The sequence below is a fragment of the Dermacentor andersoni genome, chromosome 3, assembly GCF_023375885.2.
Source record: "Dermacentor andersoni chromosome 3, qqDerAnde1_hic_scaffold, whole genome shotgun sequence".
In the NCBI taxonomy this organism is placed as follows: Eukaryota; Metazoa; Arthropoda; class Arachnida; order Ixodida; family Ixodidae; genus Dermacentor; species Dermacentor andersoni.
The window spans coordinates 183,934,542-183,939,412 of NC_092816.1; the positions used below are offsets into that span (position 1 = coordinate 183,934,542).

The 4,871-nt window shown below is 48.6% G+C and overlaps 1 non-coding gene across 1 annotated transcript; it reads left to right on the plus strand.

Moving 5' to 3' along the window:
• Positions 1–3,345: 3,345 nt before the first annotated feature.
• TRNAQ-CUG (transfer RNA glutamine (anticodon CUG)) lies at positions 3,346–3,419 on the plus strand. Its single transcript has one exon. It is a non-coding gene; the product is annotated as a tRNA-Gln (tRNA).
• Positions 3,420–4,871: the final 1,452 nt, after the last annotated feature.

Below are 4,871 nucleotides of genomic sequence, written 5' to 3' on the forward strand. Positions count from 1 at the left end.
CGTGTTGGGCGTTAAAATCGCCTCCGATCACTACCGCTCGGTTGTCCGCTATGGCTAGGATTTTATTAAAGAGCGTTCCAAATTTATCGTGTCTGCACTTTGGACTGCTATACATATTTAATACAAAGAGACTGTCCTTCGTTTTCCGCATGGGTATGAGTTCTAGAAGAATGTGACCGATTGCCTTAACATCCGTGTCGTGTTGCATGGCCGAGTGATTTCGCTTTACCAACGTCGTTAGCGCCTTCGTCTCCCCTTTGGCATTACCAAAGGACTTGTATCCCGACAAATTTCCCAGCCCGTGTGTTTCCTGCATCATTATAGTATCCGGCTTTTCTTTGTCTTTAATGTGTTGTTGCAAAATGTATCGTTTTCGATCGTATCCTCTACAATTATATTGCCAAATCGCATATCTATTGCGTCTGTCCATGGCGGCGTTACAGGTTCTCCAGTCCCTCTGCGGGTACCGGGGGCGCACGAAATTAATTTCTTTATTAAGCCATTCTTTTTGCATGTAACCTTCTCATATAAACATATCGATTGTCTGGCTTAACTTTTATATTCAATAAAAGTGTTAGGCAATCAGCGCAGAACTTATTTCGAAGTACCTAAACACGACGACAAATGTAAACTGCAAAACTGTATGCATATGAGTGCGCAAACCTAAGAATAGTCGGTGCAGCTAGCTGTGAGAAGAGGTTTATTGGCGGCTCCTAATGCAAAGGCGCAGCGACTGGGAACGGCGAGACAGCCCGAAGCACTGTCCAAAAAGACGCCAGCAATCAACAACGCGAGCCGAACCGAGCCGCGCGTTGGCGATGCGGCTGTGCCGCGAGACGCGTCTTCTTCACAATCTCCCCCCTGGCAAAAAGAGCCATCCTGGCGCCTTAAGAATCGGGAGGCAGAGGGTCGTGGTAGGGCTTGAGACGCGAGACGTGGAAAATGTCACGTCCACGCCGGCGCAAGTCTTCAGGTGGTGACAGTGGCTTAATGAGAAAATTCACCGGAGATGTTTGCTCCAAGACTCGGTAAGGCCCTTCGAATTTTGGGACGAGTTTCGAGGAAAGCCCCGGCGTTTGGAAAGGGGCAGACAGCCACACCAGACCGCCTGGAGCGTAGGTGGTATTTGGAAGCGTGTCGGTGCGGTTTTCTTTCTGGCACTGCTGTTGCTCTGCCGTAAAGGAGCGCGCTAGCTGGCGGCATTCTTCGGCCTGTCGGGCGACGTCGGACACAGGTAGACACTCGGAGGCGTCAGAACGGTATGGAAGGAGCGTGTCAATGGTATGCGTAGGCTGGCGGCCATACAGGAGGAAGAAAGGTGAAAGTCCCGTAGTGACCTGGATCGCGGTGTTGTACGCGAACGTGATGAATGGAAGGATGCGGTCCCAGTTACGATGATCAGATGCCACGTACATCGAGAGCATATCACCAAGTGTGCGGTTAAATCGCTCTGTGAGCCCGTTAGTCTGGGGATGGTATGCCGTGCTTGTCCGTTGAATAATATGGCATTCCGAAAGCAAACTTTCGACGACTTCGCAGAGGAAGGCGCGACCTCGATCGCTGAGGAGTTCTCGAGGTGCGATGTGTCGAAGCACGAAGCGATGTAGGACGAAAGAGGCTACATCCCGCGCTGTAGCATTTGGTAAAGCAGCAGTTTCGGCGTAGCGTGTCAAATGGTCAGCAGCAACTGCGATCCACCGATTGCCGTCTGGCGTCATGGGAAGCGGGCCGTATAGGTAGATGCCGACGCGATCGAAGGGTGTGGCAGGGCACGGGAGCGGCTGCAAGGCACCTGACGGGCGTAAAGGTGGCAATATGCGGCGTTGGCAGTCAAGGCAGCACCGAACAAACTTTTGTACAAAATTGTACATGCCGCACCAGTAGTAGCGGAGGTGAATTCGTTCGTACGTCTTGAAGACTCCGGCGTGGCCACATTGCGGGTCGTTGTGGAAAGAAGCACATATTTGTGACCTTAAGCTGCGGGGAATTACCAGAAGCCACCGACGGCCTTCAGGAGTGTAATTGCGTCGGTGGAGTAGCTGGTCACGAATGGCGAAATGAACTGCTTGGCGTCGGAGAGTTCGGGATACAGGGATGGTCGATTATTCAGATAGATAGTCGAAAAGAGAAGCGATTCACGGGTCACGACGTTGTGCGGCGGCAAAGGAGTCCATGTCGAGAGATGACACGGAGTGTGCGGAAGTTGTTCCGCAGGCCGAGTCTGGAGGTAAAGGTGAACGAGACAGGGCGTCTGCGTCGGAGTGTGTGCGTCCGCTGCGGTATACGACGCGAATATCGTACTCCTGGATGCGTAGTGCCCAACAGGCTAGGCGGCCAGTGGGATCTTTCAAGTTGGCGAGCCAACAAAGGGCGTGGTGATCTGTGACCAAGTTCAATGGGCGCCCGTACAGGTATGGTCGGAACTTGCCAAGTGCCTATATTAAGGCCAAGCACTCTTTTTCGGTGACGCTGTAATTGGCCTCAGGCTTCGTCAGCGTGCGACTCGCATAGGCGACTACGTATTCGGGGTAGCCGGGCTTTCGTTGGGCGAGGACGGCGCCGAGACCGACACCGCTGGCATCTGCATGTACCTCAGTTGCAGCTGACGGGTCGAAATGGCGAAGAATAGGTGGGGAGGTTAGAAGACGACGCAGCGTAGCAGAGGCGGAGTCACATGCAGGAGACCAGGAGGAGAGGGCGGCGTCACCGCGTAGAAGCTGAGCGAATTCACCATATACTGAAAGGCATCGATGACGGCACATTCCAGATGCTCTTAGCCAGGAATCCACGCACTGTGTCCAAAGTCGTCAGCCTATGCAAAAGTTACGATGAGTTGAGGAAACAGCGCGCTTCGACTCAGCGTGCTCTGGGAAGCGACGACTCGTTGGCGCGCCTTGATAGCATGGGGATAGCATAGGGGTAATTACTTGTACTTAATAAATGAAATAAAGAAACGATACATTAATGGAAACTAAAGTGGATGAAAAAACAACTTGCCGCAGGCGGGAACTGAGCCCACAACCTTCGCATTTCGCGAACGTTGTGGGTTGTATGTTGTCCTTGGTGTCAGTGTTTGTTGGCTTCTTATATATGACTAATAAAAATCGGGCCCCTCGGTTAACCCCCTTTCTTCTCGCTTATTACATAACGAGGGTCTCGAATTCGGCAACATGGATGCCTTCAGGTAGCATGTGTGGGTTTATTGACCAGTTGCCTTCACCCAAAAAGACAACGTTCTCGTGACGCCTGCGGCAAAAAGGAGGTCTGTGACTGGTGGCGCTGGTTAACACTCCCATAATTCTACTAGGACGCATAAATACCCAAGAAAGTGGATGGGGAAACAGCGCCGCGGTAGCTCAATTGGTAGAGCATCGCACGCTGAAATGTGAAGGTTGTGGGTTCGGTTCCCACCTGCGGCAGGTTGTTTTTTCATCCACTTTATTTTTCCATTAATTTTTCGTTTATTTCATTTATTAAGCACAAGTAATTTCTCCTATGTTGTCCTTGGTGTCAGTGTTTGTTGGCATTTTACAACAAAAATAAAGATTGTTTAAAACAACGCATTAGCAGCCGTGTACCAGAGTGTGTTTGTTTCTAAGGATTAAAACTTGTTCAATTCAATACTGGTCCTATATAAGAAGCAGTTGCGCACAGTTGTGGTCAAAAAACATTGAACTCTATCTAAGTGCGAATGAGGCCACTGCAAGAAGTCTCTCTAGCCTCCACAGCGTTGACTACTATGTATGAAACGGAGTAAATATAGTTCGCGTTGATGCGAGAGGCAGCGCGAAGGTCAATTCGATCGCTGCTGCTGCCGCACTTCCTCACTCCAGCGTTTTGACAACGAGTTTGCGCGGTTATTGAGTGAGATGTGTTCATGTTTGCTTGTGCACGCGGTGCACTATGCTTGATAATTTATTTAGTATGCCTATATTTACAAGTTTAAACGGCCAATAAAACTACTATCCTTCCTTCGTATAGCTGTCCACTAATTTGCTGTAGCAATCGATGCTTCGCCTTATTCGGGCGAAACTTCTTTTGAAACATTTCTAAATGTACACCATTCCACGTTTCCTTTTCTTACTGGAACATTTGTTGACCTCGTAGGGCACGTATTTCAGAGCTTCTCTGATTAACCGTTTAGCAGCTTCGCTGGCCTATTTTGTGTTTTTCGCGCTTGCCCCATTTGATGCACCTTTGTAAGAAGGAAAGTTTAGCCATTACGTATACACAACCTGCTCATTGCGTCAACAGTGATATTATACATGTTGGGGGCGGTATGCGCATTGACAAAAAAAAAATGTGCCCTCTCGTGTGCACAGCAACGCCCTGTGACCATATTGGCTTGCACAATATGGTTGCTGCCGTTCAGCTAGACTTCGCAAGTGAACGCTACGTCGGTTTTCTTGTGATGAAAATAGTCTACAAACACTGAACACATAAAAAATGTGGCGGCACTATATAGGTCAGGGTGAAATAGGCAATACAATTTATCCAGAAACCATGGCCTGTTTTACTTTGATTGTTAATGTATTAAAGAAATGGCTAGAAAACGGTGAGCCTAACGCTAAAAATTATGCGCCAGAAAAGGTGGATGAAAGTTGACATAGAAAAATATATTTGCCCCCTCCCCCAAAAAAAAAGAAATAGAATTTTTTAATGAAAATTAAAAAAAAGTGCATTGAAGTTTGGGGGAAATAAAAGCCAAGGATGTGTGCATCCTAAACATATAAACGCAGCGTGGACATGCACATTTATGCCGAAACCCATTATTTTCTGATATCGCCTTTTCGCTGCCAATGTGGCCTTTGCTTACAATTAAGCACAGTCATGGGCCAATCAAGGTCGAAAAATAACAAGCCAGAAACGTG